Raw genomic sequence first — 15,512 nt, forward strand, 5'->3', positions numbered from 1 at the left:
TATGCAGTTTGTCTATAGACACAGTAGCTGGGTTTTTTTTAAATATTGTTTAGTGCCCATAACATGATACAATTTGGTGTCAATGTATTGTTCTACTATGAATGTACTATAATGTACTCAAGACCCATTTTCACTTTGATGCTTTTGTCTCTCTCAAATATTCAACAGACTCTTCAAGGTCTCATTACATATCACAGAAAACTGATGAAACGAGACTTGGCATAAATGGAAGATTGATAAAATATTTATTCATAGTGCATTCAAGTTCTTTTTATTTAGAGACACAGTTGTACCCTCTTCAGTCTTTTGCAAGTGGATTCTAACATATATATATAAAGGTTGAAATTAGTCTTCACCTGAATACTGCTTTTGTTATTCCTGTACTACACACACCCCACGTATCATTTTTATATTCCAGTTTCAGCATTTCACATCTCTAAGTATAAATCAGAATACACAAAAAATCATGGAGGGATTTAGGAACAGCATTGTTTATAGTAACTTCAAAAATGTAAACCTTTACTTTGCTGGTAAGCAATTATCAGTAGTTTGTTTTGGTTACATTGGGAATAGTGATAGGATAATGATTAATTGATTGCATGGACTCGACACTTAGGTGAAGTAGGGCCAGGATTGAGGATTAGAGCTAGGGAAATATTTTTGGCTGAAACCTTTGTTCACCCCCAAAAATGCAGATTCAGATTGACCAAACCATTATGCATATAATGAATTTTACCAAATTCTTTCAGTCAAAGCCATCCACCGCCCCACAAAAAAATCAGTGTTTCATTTCAACAATTTTGAAATTAAATGTTTTGATTTTTCAATTTGAAATTACTTTGTTTTGAAATTTACTTCAATTATATTTTATTTTTGTAAAAGGTTTTAAAAGCTCAAACACACAGACACACATATATACCCCCTGAATTTGTTCAACATTCACCCAGTAGAGGTGAGAGACACATGCATACACTGACTAGTATACTTCAAGCTCAGTGAAGTGAAACTACTCCGCCCTCATGCACAGACTTAAAATCCAACAATCAGGTATCAACCTGTATTAAATCTATGACCATATGGACATTATGTTAACAACAAGGAAAGAATTCAGGGACTTTTGTCTAAAAAGCACATGCCATCTACTATAAACATCAAAAACCTTTGCAAGTTTGTGCTATTTTGTACACATGTGGGATTTATTTTTATTTGGTAAGGAAAGATTTTGAAGAGTTCTGATAACTATCCACCATGCTATAATTTCATTCTCCAAACACAGACATACCCAAGTTCCTCATGAGGATTCTGAGTACGCTGTAGATTCACACTCTGGCTTGCTATGTTGTAACGTGCTCTTTAGCCATGCCCTAAGAAATACTGTATATAGTTCTCTATAGAGAACTACCTGTAGAGAACATTCAAAATCTTATGTGCACATATTACTAGATCAGGGGTGGCCAACCTGAGCCTGAGGAGGAGCCAGAATTTACCAATGTACATTGTCAAAGAGCTGCAGTAATATGTCAGCAGCCCCCCACACCCACTCCCAGCTTCTCCCACCCACCAGCAACCCCACGGATCAGCACCACCCCCTCTCTCCCCACACCTCCCGATCAGCTGTTTTGTGGCATGCAGGAGGCTCTGGGGGGGAAGGATTGAGGGCACGGCAGGCTCATGGGAGGGGGCAGGAAGGGGTGGAGTGGGGGCAGGGCCTGTGGCAGAGCCAGGGGTTGAGCAGTGAGCACCCCTCAGCACACTGGAAAGTTGGCACCTGTAGATCCTGCCCCAGAGTCCAGGGCTGGCTCCAGGCACCAGCTCAGCAAGCAGGGGCTTGGGGCGGCCAAGGGGAGGGGGCAGCCCGTCCGGCTCTTTGGCGGCGGGTCCCTCAGTCCCTCTCGGAGGGATTGACCTGCCGCCGAACTGCCGCTGAAAAAGAAAGTGGCATGGTGGAGCTGCCGCTAAAGTGCTGCCGATCGTGATCACGGTCTTTTTGTTTGTTTTGTTTTGGGGTTTTTTCCGCCGCTTGGGGCGGCAAAAACACTGGAGCCGGCCCTGCCAGAGTCGGTGCCTATACAAGGAGCTGCATATTAACTTCTGAAGAGCTGCATGTGGCTCTGGAGCCAGAGGTTGGCCACCCCTGTGCTAGATTATGTTCCTCTTCTTCAAATTGGAAACCTATATTTATTTTAAACTTTAATAAAATACATTTTGGGGTTTCATTTGCCTTGTGAATGGGAATATGCTTCTAATTTTGCAGAGAGCTAAAGTCTCAGTTTTTCTGCAAAGCTTAAGTGTATAAGATTTCTGAATTCCTGTTTGTGGTTTGACTAGAACCTATTTGTTCATAGAGGTAGAAACTAAGAATAGTGAATCAAAAAATACACTCTTTACTTACTATTTAAAACCTTTCAGAATAAAGGTCAATTGCTATTAATATCGTATAAAAATACAACCACTGGTTTAGTTATAGTGAATACACTGACAGAGGCTATTTCGCTATGACACACTATCCTAATGAGATTATTTTTGGATAACTAACTTTGGAAGTAATATGAATTCTATGTTGTTATATATAGCACTGAGCACCAGGCTATTTTTAAATTTAGGCTAAAGAAGTATTTATTTAAGTTGTGCTTTCACTTTAGGCTTTGCTTTTTAAAAAAAAAATAGTTTATGTATGTTTGCTGTTGTGAATTGTCCTTGATTGATTATGTTTAAAGAGAGAAGGTGGGTGAGGTAATATTTACCACAATATGTAACCCACTAACCACCCTTTTTTGTCCTATGACTACAGGGATGTTAACGGGCCACTTCACCTGGAACTGTCCCTTAGAGTACTACTTATGCTAAACTATCTGTTCAATCATGTATTTAGCTAAGACATTCTCAGTATGTTTCCAAGACCTGAAGAAGAGCTCTGTGTAGCTTAAAAGCTTGTCTTTCTCTCACCAACAGAAGCTGGTCCAATAAAAAATACTACCTCACCCACCTTGTCTCTCTAATATCCTGGGAACAACATGGATACAACAACACTTCATACTGACGTTTAAAGGCAGTAGTAAAACAGCTCTAAATATAACTATCATCATCAAATAAATACTTTGGGTGAAATCCTCACCCTACTGAAGTCAAGGAAAGTTTTGTCATTGGGCCACAATTTCACCCATAATACTTGGATAGGTTCTTCAGCTGCAAAGTGCAAAGTACCTTCAACTCATATATGGGAGACTTCAATAGGAGATGAAGCCTTCCAGAAAGTACTCAATACCCCACAAATTCAGGCTCATAGTATTTTATGTCAGCAAAGGGCTTTACAAACACCATTTTGCCAGCCTTAAGGATTAAAAAATCATGAGATTTAAAAAATGGGGTTATTTGAATTCTGGTTTTTGAGCCTTTAGGATCTGCTTTTTTAGCCCTCATGGGTGTGGATAAACTTTTTTTGTGAAAGTTGACACTGGAAAATAGGGCTTGAAGAAAAAACACCACATATCTCAACATTGCATCCCTCCAAGCTAAGTATTATTTTCCCATTTTAGAACTAGGGAAACTGAGTGTGATAAATTAAATAGACAAGGTAAGTGAGGTAATATCTTTTTTTGGCCAGAAGTTGGTCCAACAAAAAGAGATTACCACTTCAGCCCACCTTGTCTCACTAATATCCGGAGGCTGACACGACTACAGCAACATAATAAATTAAGTGACTTCTGATAGAGGCAGTCAGTTTCAGTCTATGGCTTAGAATTCAGGAGATATTGACTCCAACTTCAGCACTCAGAATTGCTCCCATCTCTTATTTAGGTAATAACTCATATACAAATACTGTACATATTTGTAGAAAAACGATAATTCAAAGCGGGAGGCAACATAGCTTATATTATTGGAGGTTTTAGTGATACCTTAGTTTGTCAGAATAAAATTGGCCACCTTGTCTAAAATGATCTTTAGGGATTTGAGAATAATTTTGTTAAGGGGGACTGTCATTCCTTCAGGCCTACAGGCAAGGTATTTTTCATTCAAATAAGATCCTTTGGGAGGCGGGTGGAGAGGCTGACTCTCATTTACGCTAAGTACACAAATACAGAGCAGTATAAAATGACTTTAGTGTGAATTAGAATCAGGATCATTATCTTTTCTGTCAATAGAAAAAGCAGCTATACCAGCTTGACCAGGCATAATTCTGCTCACTACTGAGGGTCACTTTCATTACAAGGTCTGATTGTCTCTTTCCCTAAGCTTTAGTTTTGATTAGACTCATACATGATTGTGTCTTGTAAAATAATTATAAAGAAACGGTGAGTTGATGCAGTTGATTAATGGGCCAAATCCTGAAGTCCCGTGGAGGCAAAATTCCTCTGGGACTTCGAGAATTACCATGTCCAATGATTAAGCAAAAAATTATCATTAGTAGTAGATGAGCTCCTTGTCCTATACAGAAACTTGATGCCTGTTTTTTCAATGGGGCACAAACAGCCCCATTATTTGAAAATACATATATATTTGCTTTCACAAACACCTGTAGGTGTACTTCTCAAGAACTATCACCTGCATCTGCAGGTGGTAGATTGTAACAAAGGAAACCACTTTTGGAAAAACAGGCCCTTGAGAACTAAAACAGCACAACAGAATGCATTATTTGATGTAAACCCCTTCCTTGCTGCTTCTGCCAGAAAATGTTAGCTTGGGAGAGAGAGAGAGTGTCAAATCTTCTGGGTAACAGCAAGACATAAACATATGCCTCATGTATGTGGAGGATAAATAAGTAAGTAGCATCCTACAGTTTCACAACTGGATCTTTGCTATTGGCACAATAGTATCATTGACGAAGTACTAATGCCTTCCAGCGTGCACTAACAGCAAAGCCTCCGATAATTAAACTGCCCTGCTTTTCCCTGTTAAATTACAGTTTGCTTATGCAAAGTTTAGCACGAGCAAATTGGAAAGCATTGATAACTGCAGCAGTAGATAAAGTATCCGCAACATTTGCCCTTTTTGCCTCCTATCAGGTGCTGTTCCTTTATGGAAAATAATTTCCTCATTTTTCCCTGCAGGACTGTGGAAGAGGAGAGCTGTGCAAGAACTGCCCTTTTATTCAGTCCTGAACCAAAACATGCAAAAGGAAAATATAAAAATATAAACAAAAACCCAGCTTAGATGATAAGGCTTGGAGTGGGCTGTTGATCATAGGATATTACTGCATTGCCTGAAAGAGGTGGCAGAGATCCTAGGAGGGACTCACCCAGAGCATAGTGATGGAAACTCTACCTCCAGAGTTCCACAAGGATCAATTCTCTCTGGTTCTGTTCAACATCTATATGCAACCACTAGGTGAACCAGTCAGATGACTTGGACTCAAATGCCTGCAGTATGAAAATGGTACGCAGCTCTATCTGTCCTTCTCCACATACAACCACAATGGCCCAGAACTTGGAGGAGATCAGCTCATGAATGACAAACAGTGGGCTGAAGCTGAATCTGAGCAAGACAGAAGAGATTCCGATAGGCAGAGGAAAGTATTTGGAAGAATTTGCAACCACAGTGCGGTCTCCTTTGATTGAAGGTGAACATCCACAAATGGTCACTTCAGTCCATAGTTTAGGCGTATTCTTGGATTCCTCACTGAAGTCGGGGGGGGTCTTACATAGCAAGATTCATGATAATACTTTCTACCATACCTAGCTGGTTAGGAGACTCCATCTCATTCTAGAAGCTGAAGACCAGGGCCTCAGTTATTCATTGCCTCTTGGCTGGACTACAGCAATGTATACCTGGCCATGCAACCTTCAGCACTTAGGAAACTCCAACTAGTACAGAATGCTGGGAGCACATCTCCTTAGCAACACAGGCTTACACATAAAACCCATCCACCACTCTGTACATTGGTTTCCCATAGAATTTTGAATTGAGTTCACAGTCAAAGTGCTGCATGTGCCAGGCCCAGGATATCTAAAGCTCCAGGATGCAGACTGTGGGAGCAACAAATATGCTCCTCTGAACTCTCAATAATAAGAGTAAATCTGATCTGTGTGAGAGACAGAACTTTCTCTGGGGGCATTCTGAAACTGTGAAATAAACACCCCCAAGAACTAAACACCATCATAAATTTCCCTCTCGGACGGAAAAACCATGTGACAGATGTGTGGTCATGTCCCATAATGCACTACTAGAAGGCACTCAGATACTACAATGGTGAGTTGTGGTATAAATACGTATATATAACAATAGACAAGCTCAGTTTTTCATAATTATTAATGATATCCAGGGTTGTGTGAAACATGATAAAGCCATTTTAAAAGCATGACAAAAAAGAAATCCCCTACTTGTTTGAACAAACTCAGCTGAGGGGCTCCAATGACTGGAGAATATGTTGAAGGGAAAGGCAATAAATATGGAGCCAACAATCAGTATACTACTGAACACCTTTGGGAAACAAACTTTTATTTTTTAACCAGTTGGGGAAAGATGGACTGAGACTAGAGTCAAGGGAAGAGCAAGATACACACCTTAGGTTCCACCACAGAAAAAGATATGAGCACTGGTGGATTTAATTTAAGAGAGATTCCTAAACTGCAGGTGATGTCTGAGCACATGTTCCTATCAGGATGAGAGGCAAGGTGGGTGAGGTGATATCTTCTATTGGACAAAAGCTATTAGCTCACCCACTTTAATAGCTTAGGACCGACACTGCTACAACTACATATTAGTCTTCACTGTAGCTGGGGCTTGTATTGTTAACTATTTCACAACTCAATAGTTTCTTCTTAAAGGCACATTATGGGCAGCCAGTCAAAAGAATGCCAGCTGACCTCAGCTATAATAACCCTTTCTGCAAAAAAAAAAAAAAAAAGACTCTCATAGTAACCAACATATCACATTTTGGCAGGGACAATTTTCCAAATGAGCCACAGAACAGGGAGCTGTGAAAGCAGTATGCTTATAATACTTGCAAATATAGGTGCATAATTGCACATATAAATAGGTATCTCTAAAAGGTTGGGCCATAGTTTCTATGCAGTGCAAAGAGAACTTAGATTTTAAAGATCTTATTCAACACTGCATATTATGCAAGTTATGATCCTTGGAAGGACAAAAGTATGATTATGGGGATTGGAACTTATTTGTCCTAGGGTGTGTAGGCATTTTAAGTTAATTTTTAGATCCAAATAACTGATTGCTTTTCCCCCCCTAATAATTTCCCCAAGTCAATCAATTCTGCCTCCCCAGAAATCAGTAATTGAGCAGGTCTCCTCAGATTTTGTGTCCCCTACTAGTCTCCAGGTTACACAGGAAGCTCAGCTGAGTCTCCCAATTTCTCTATCTTCATCTGGCCCCCTGCTCTTTGGTTCTTACTCTATATTTTTAAAGGAGCAGCAACTCAGAAACCACTCTGCCCCCTTCTCTCCCCCTCCCCACTACCTTTTCCCTTCTGAAAAAACATTAATGGCACCTGGACTATTCTGCTCCCTGTCTCTTCCCTCTCCTCCAGTCAAAGGAACAATGGTTGAGGGGTAGGGGAAAAGCCAGCTTCTGATTCAAGGCTTCTCCTCAGCAGTGAGTGATGCATTAGGATTGCCTCGGGGGGGGAGGGGAGGGGGCAGAGCACCCTGCCTGCTGCCACAGTTCTGGGACATGGGCTAGACTCCAGCCTGGAACTGTGCCAGCCATAGACTTTCTGCTTTTTATTTTATTGCCATTAAACTGAGGACATTTCTAGCTCTTTTAAAAAGCCCACAAAGCTAGCAGTGAATCTGTAGGATTACTCTCTGAAGGAACTTTTTACTTGAGACAAAGTGCTAATTAAGCATATAAAATGGGTATTGAAATACTCAAATGCTGACATATGTGTCCAAATGCAAAGTTGGATGGCTTATTTAAGTGCCGATCTTTGTTCAAACTAGAGTCCCTTATTTCAATATTAAGTTAGTCTAGGAGTTGAGGCACAATCAGGGATATTCAAAAATAAATTAGACCAGACATTCATGGAAAAAAATGCTGTGAAATAGCCTGCATGATGCAGGGGATCAGACTAGGTGACCTGAGAAATATTTTCCACCCCAATTATCTGATGCTGTGATACTGCAACTACTGGGACACATTTAAAAAAAAAACATATTAGAAGGAATCAGTACTCCTGCAATTATTCCTCTCTTCCTGTACTTCCAATAGTTAAAAAAGAAGCCAGCTACAGAGCTATGTTTGGACTCCCTTACTACATTATGTGGTGATAGTAGATATAGATGGAACAAAAAAAACCCTTACTATTTCTTAGTACCACAAATAGATTAGAACACCCACATGTTAATTTCCTGCATTATGATATAATTCCAAGAACTCTCTCTTCCTGAAGCCGGTACTGCAAAATGACATCTCAAGTAGTGCAAGCCAGTCAATATTTCTGGAAATCCAATACCTGTAGAGTACCTACAAATAGTATTATGGATAATATGCTAAAATAAATGTAACTACTGATTACTGGGGACTACAGACATCTCTTTGTTATTTCCAGTGTGGTATGAAGATTGTGTTGCAGCTGAAGCGGTATTGTTCAGTCGGTGTCAGTGCATCTTGTAGACATTCCCAGGTGGGGACGAGGGCTTAGCATACAGCTGTTGGAAAATGCCAAAATTTGAAAAGCAGCAATAAAACCAGAAGCAAAGAATTTCCCCCGTCCTACTTTTCATCATACCAACTAAAGGCTTGGTAAATCCTTGCAAACGTTACTTGTAGATGGCCAAAATGTTGACAATATTTTAGTCCTTTTGTTTAAAATGTTTTACTGTTTCCCAGGGATGTAAATGAAGGACTAAATGTTGACTCAGAGTGTTTTTTTAAATAAATGAAATCAGAATCGAAGTGTACAAGAGAACATTAGAATTTGTTTTTCTATCAAAGCCATTACTGTGGTATCTGAAGTATCTATGGCGGGCTGCACAGTAGAATGAAAAGTGCTGCAGAGCAGAGAAAGGCAGTAAGGAATAAGCAGAAGCTGTCCACCTAAGTGAAACCGCTGAGAAGCTGCACATGTTTAAAATTGGCCTAACGTCAAGACTCTGTAAATCAAGAACAGCAGTAAAAAGGAATGACACCTGGAGTCTCCAGAAGTGCCCTCAGCCAAGCCTATCAATTAAACCTACATTGGCACTATGGCAGGGTTTTTCATTTTATTTTACATACGAATCTTGCAAAGGTATGCTGAACACAGTGTTGTTGTAGCTGTGCTGGTCCCAGGACATTAGAGAGATAACAGAAGTTGGCCCCACTGTGTCTCTCTAAAGGTAGGCTGACACAAAATTAGGTCAACATAAGCCACCTGGAATTGATCTAGTTGTGCATCTGTCTACACTCAAAATTTCCTCCTGCCAATGTAAGTGCCCTGTTACAGAGGCACAATAACACCACCTCCCCAAAGCAGTGTTGAGCCATGGTTGATGTACTGAGGTCAACACAACATGCATGTAGACATGTTACTTATGTCAACCCTAACAGTCCTCTAGCCCAACACTGATTGCTCTGGAAGTTCCTGCCTCTTAAAGCCCAGCAAATTTTTGAAATGCCTTTTCCTGATCGTCCAGCTTGGTGAGCACATCTGGCAGGTCTCCATTGTTGTGCACAACTGCCCAGATGACCAATCAGGCTACACACGCTAGATGCATTCCAGCCTGGATTGGCCAGAAATATTGGATCTCCTGGGCCTGTGGGGAGAAGCGGCTGTGCAAGCACAGCTATGGACCAGCCATAGAAACATTGACAGCTATGAACAGATTGCAGGGGAGATGCAGGAGCATAACAGGGACCAGCAGCAGGGCCATGTGAAAGCGAAGGAACTGTGTTAGGCTTCTCAGAAGGCCAGGGAGGCCAACAGTTAACCTGGTGCTGAGCCACAGACCTGCTGCTTTTACTAAAAGTCCTCCCACCCCCCCGCCCCCAGAACAGATACTTCAGAGAAGCCCAAGCCACAGGCCCTTGGCCTGAACAGTGAGAATCAGGATGATGTGAGGGACATGCAACCAGGGATCAGCTATGCCAGGACCTGTTTGAGAGTTCATCGCTGTCCAGTCAGTCCCAGCAGTTGAGCACGGGTGAACCCAATGCAGGAGACGCTCAGGTAAGCATGTAAATTTATTTCTCATTACCTTGCTAGAAGAGGTAGTGATACAACTAAAAGAGCATTTTTATCTGCTTTTCATTCCTCTGTAGAGTTAGACTAAGTGGGGTGGGGGAATGCAGAGCAGTTTGTTTATGTACGCAGGACTGTCCCTTGAAGCCTTCTGAGAGATCTCAATGAAACTTTCAAGGAGGTGCTCTGCAGTCCACTCCCAAGGGTTTCTGTGAATGGCAGCCTTCCATCGGACACTTTCCCATGCCAGTCAGCGATAACTTCGGCAGGCACCATGGCAGACTGTAGCAATGTGGGACTCACCCCTGCAGCGCCTCCTGCTGGTTTTCTCTGGGAATTAGCTCATCCAGCCTCTGGAGCACCCTCTGCAGGCTGGTGTCCTGCTGCCACTTGGCCCCCGTGTCCCTCCCGGACCCAGTGCCCCCTTATCTGGGGTGCTTCCTCCTGACAGTAACCCTGTTCTCTCAGGGTCTCCCCTCCCCCAAGGAACCCCCACCCACTATCCCCACCTTGCCTCAGTCGTAGGCTACTGCCAGTCACCAACTAGCCCCTGCTCCCTGGGGCAGACTGCAGTATAAGCCACTTAACCCAGGCAAGGTTGGGTTCAGACCTGCTGCCTTTGCCTACCCCTGGGCTGCCCTCTGCAACCCCCAGTACCCGTTGGCCTTCTGCTAGGCTGCAGCCTGGAGCTTTCCAGGCTGGAGCTCCCCAGCCCTTCTCTACTCAGATACTCTGCTCAGGTCCCTGAAGCCAGGTCCCTCCCTCTCAGAAGCTAGAGGGAGTCTGTCTGTGTGTCTGGCTCAAAGCCTTTTTATAGGGGCCGGCTGTGGTCTGTTTGGGGCGTGGCTCCCAGCTGTGCCTACTTCCCCAATTAGCCTGGGAGCTGCTTGCCCCAGCCACAGCCCTCTGCTGGGATGTTCTAAGCCCCTCAAGGCAGGAGCAGGTGACCATCCCGCTACACAGACTAACAGCATACAGGCCAGAGTGCCTTTGGGAAGCTGGAAGCAGCTTTGCTCTCTCTGCATTTGTTACCCTCTGGAGTGAGAGATTACAGAAAATCACCGCGGCCTGTGGAAAATGGTGCCAGTATTCAGTACCATTGCTCTATATTCATAGTTGCATGCAACCAAGCAATTTCCCTCACCCTGGTGAGCTGTATTCACCATGGCTGCTGTGGCACCGTGTATGAGCAATCCCAAGCAGAGATGCCAATGAGCATGTATTGTTTAAAACTTTAGGGGAGCTCTTCTTATAGCCTTTGTGTTTGGCTGTTCAGATACAGCAGACAGCCACTTCACCTCAGCAGCAACTTTTCCCCTTTTGTTCTCAGATATTATGCAGGACACAGCAGACAGCCATAACCATTGGGATATTTTTTCACAGAGATCGAATCCTGTGAGTAAACAATGCCAGCATTCCTTCAATCTGCCAAATGCACATTCAACTGTCATTTTGCACCTGCTGATCTGATAGCTAATCTTTCCTTGGTTGAGTCGAGGTAGCCAGTGTATGACTTCATGAGCCAGGGGTTGGCTGGGTCCCCTAGGGCCACTGTTGACATTTTAACATCACCAATGACAAACTATGGTACAGGAAAGAAAGTGCCTGCTTGTAGCTTTCTGGACAGTCCTGTGTTCTTAGAGATGCGAGCATCGTGCACCTTCCCTGAACAGCCAACACTGATGTTGGTGAGGCATCCCCAGTGATCCACGAATGCTTGCATAACCATAGAAAATAGCCCTTTCTGTTGCTGTACTCTGTGGCAAGGTGATCTGGTGCCAAAAGAGGGATGTACGTGCCAGCTATCACTCCACTGCAGTTCAGGAACCCCACTGCTGCAAATCCATCCACTATATCCTTCATATTGCTGAGAGTCAGAGCCCTGCACAGCATGAGATGATTAACGGCCCTTCACACTTGCATGACAACAGCCCCCAGAACAGATTTTCCAATGCCAAAATGATTTCCCACTGACTGGTAGCTATCTGGCATCACAAGTGCTGCTCTCTTTTTGATGTCCTTGTGTAACACACACACCTTCTGGGTGTGGTTTCTGTCCCATCTAGTAGAACTGAGACCACTTAGAGAGCTAAAATGAGTCTGCTCTACAATCTTAGCTAACAGGCAGTTGGCTTTTAGCTCATGCAATAGAGGCTCATGCACTAAGCTCCAGAGATCCCAGGTTCAATCCTGCCCACTGATGACCTAGGTCTGTTGGTGTTACATTTACACTGGAGGGCTGGGATGAGGTTGACACACAGATCCGGAAATGTGACCTTGTGCATCCAAAAATTCTGCAGACACTGCTCATCATCCCAAACCAGCATTATGATGCAATCCCACCACTCAGTGCTCATTTCTCAGGCCCAGAAGTGGTGCTCCACCATCTGAAGCTGCTCAGTGAATGCCACCAACAACCTTGAATTGGTTCTCACTATGTCCCATAGCAATCTGTCCTGCAAGAAATCAGCATGGTTGACATTGATTTGGTTTTTCTTACAGCTCTCCAAATACCAGAGGATTGCCCGTCCTCTAATTGCAATGCATATTACAATAGTGTAGAGCTGTGCAGGCTCCATGCTTCTGGATGAACAGTGAGGAGGGCCACATGGGTTCGTGGGATTTCTAAAAAAGGCACAAACATTATGGGATATAGATGACATTATGGGATGGAGACAGTTACATGCTGGAAAGTTGAGCCCTTGCTCCCAGTCACCCATGAGTGACTCATTTCTGCCCCACCATTCATTGCCAAAAACTTCCCAAAAATCAGTGCACTGGACGGTGGTGGGTTGCACACTGAGATACCTACCCATGGTGCACAACACTGTGCATCAACACAAGCACTTCTGGTGAGCATATACAGCACCAATGCAAAGAGCCAAGTATACACATGCACAAATGATACACTATTTAGTGGTGGCTTTATGCTGACGTAATGTGCATCAACCAAAGTTTATGGTGCAGTCATGGCCACAGGAAAGTTGCATACAGAGGGGAAGCCAGTGGCATAGGAGAGATCGCCTCAAAATACTTACTTGCCTTTTTTTTTCTTTTGCTGTAAGATGTGCTAGTGAGAGTAATGTATATCTGTCTGTGTTCTCAGATGCCTCAGTAAGTAAGTAATCAAGTATTGATGATACTCTAACATATGAAGGGAATGATGCCAGAACTCCACCACACTCACCAGCACCTCCTCAGACACAGTATTGCCATAAACTAAGATAATCCTTATGTTAGTCTGGTAGGTAAACTGAGGTGTCCTTAGATAAAATATGGAGTGTTGCTGACCATGTCTCCTTTTCCACTTCTCATTCTTAAACAGATTAGATAGTACTCAGGTATTTCCACACCCAGATCTTTGTACAGTAAAACCCCAGCAATTCTAATACAAGGAGGCCTGCTTGAAAAGGCAGGATTTGGTTCAAATTTTTTTAACCACTGTTTAAAAAAACCCCAGCGCAGTAGCTCAGCCATTTTTGAACAGTCATTGATTTTGTCTCCCTCTCAATTTATTAACAGCCCTGCTTGCTTTAGAGCCTTCCCCATCTGACGTATTTCAAGTTCTCATATTCCCCTCTAGATGAAATGAGTCCCTGCAGTCACTTTTAAACACTGGATCCAAAGAGTCTTCAGTTACACATACATTGGAACTACTAATATAAGACAGCAAATTGGATTTGGTGCTCCATTTTTACTTGAAAATGATAGTTGAGCACAGCCTGTTTCAAATGCTCTCTCCACCCCAACAATAATAATTGGGGAGGAAATGACAATGGGAAAAATTATTAAGTTTTAAGCTTACACGCCACCTGTGCTGTGCCAGGACATTTTGTACTTTTATACTCTCACAACAGTAAGGACGAGCTATAACCATTATTAAGTACTGATAGGTATATAGTCCCTTAGGATCAGATCATAAGCCCCTTGAAGAGAATGGAAGTCTTTCCATTGACTTCAGTGGGGTTTGGATCAGGACTTTATATTGTCAATTTCTCAGGGCAGGGGCTGCCTTTCTTTGTTTTTGGACAGAGACGAACACATCTGCATTTAACAAAATACTTCATGAGCATTTGCAGGGATTTAATCCTTTAGTAGAATAGCAGCTAGGATTTCACAGCCCTTGGCCCTGATGCAGCAAAGCAGGTAGGCACATGCCCTTACCAGCTAGGGCTAGATTAATGCATGTAATTAAGTGCTTTGCTGAACCAGGGCTTCTGGGATGTAATAAAGCTGCACTCAAATTAATAGGAAAAGGATTGAACCTGTTTTTTCTCTTGGATTCATGAGTTAAGTTGGGTTTGTTTTTAATATAATTTTTTGTTGTTTATTTTGCATTTTAGAATGTTGATGAAGAACAGCAAGTGTCAATAGAAGGAAACCCAATAAATATAGTATTATTTAATATCACTTGATATTTATATTACAACTGGAAGGATGGGGGGGGAGGGGATTGACTTTCCTGATGAGAGCACCCAATGAAATGATGGGTAGAGGAGACAAGACCAGAAAATTTAATCAAAAATGCAGAATTCTACCTTTCAAAGACAATATTGCTTTGCAAATTGTCACAAATCCATCACTGGCCACAGCATTCAGAAATGCAAATTATGTAGTAAATGTGATGTGATATAAGGCACCATTTTTAAAAAGAAAGAAGAAAATGAAAAATAAAACACAATTTCATTAATTTACAACCTAATTAAAATCCAACATTTTTTTCAAAGAAAAAACTACCACAGCATGCAGGATTACATTTCTGCAGTCTCCAAAGATTTAAATATAGTCATCAAATTCTCATCCAATATGACCTTCAGGATAAACTACAAAAATGATCCAATTTAAGTCTTGTCTAAGCAGAAGAAGATTCATGTAACATCTAGATAGATTATAAGACCAAAAAAAAAAAAAACAGGTCCATGTTTAAAAAACAAAATACTTCAGTCCCTGAAAATGTAACTGGTGCGTGCATGGAGACCATAGAGAAAATCGTTGTTGCATTCTAGTAATTATTGTTTGTATACCTTTGTAGTTACATTCTAATATGTATTTGTTCATATAACTTCAAGCATTTGTGAACATGGAGATATCAGATAGGAATAAGTATTACTTAGATTGTAAGTTCTTTGGGGCAGGAACCATTTTTGTTATGTGTTTGTACAGCACTGCGTACAGGTCCATGACAGATCCTTGCTCCTAGGCACTACCTCAGCACAAATAATAATAGCACAATGAAAAAGGTTGTTTCTTCACTGATGGAATAATCTGAATACTCAGGACCAGACTATTCTGCTAGATGAGTTACTCTCTTGCAGGAGGACAGAAATTCTACTAATTGGTGCTCAAAATCATAGCAATGGCTAAATTGTAGTTATCTACCCTAACCTGATGTCCCCAG

The 15,512-nt window shown here is 42.0% G+C and overlaps 1 protein-coding gene across 12 annotated transcripts in view; it reads right to left on the reverse strand.

The window, feature by feature from the left end:
• CTNNA3 (catenin alpha 3) overlaps positions 1-15,512 on the reverse strand; it is a 939,042-nt gene that overhangs the window by 12,960 nt on the left and 910,570 nt on the right. The window lies entirely within an intron of this gene.

This window comes from Chrysemys picta, chromosome 7 (assembly GCF_011386835.1).
Source record: "Chrysemys picta bellii isolate R12L10 chromosome 7, ASM1138683v2, whole genome shotgun sequence".
NCBI lineage: Eukaryota > Metazoa > Chordata > Testudines > Emydidae > Chrysemys > Chrysemys picta.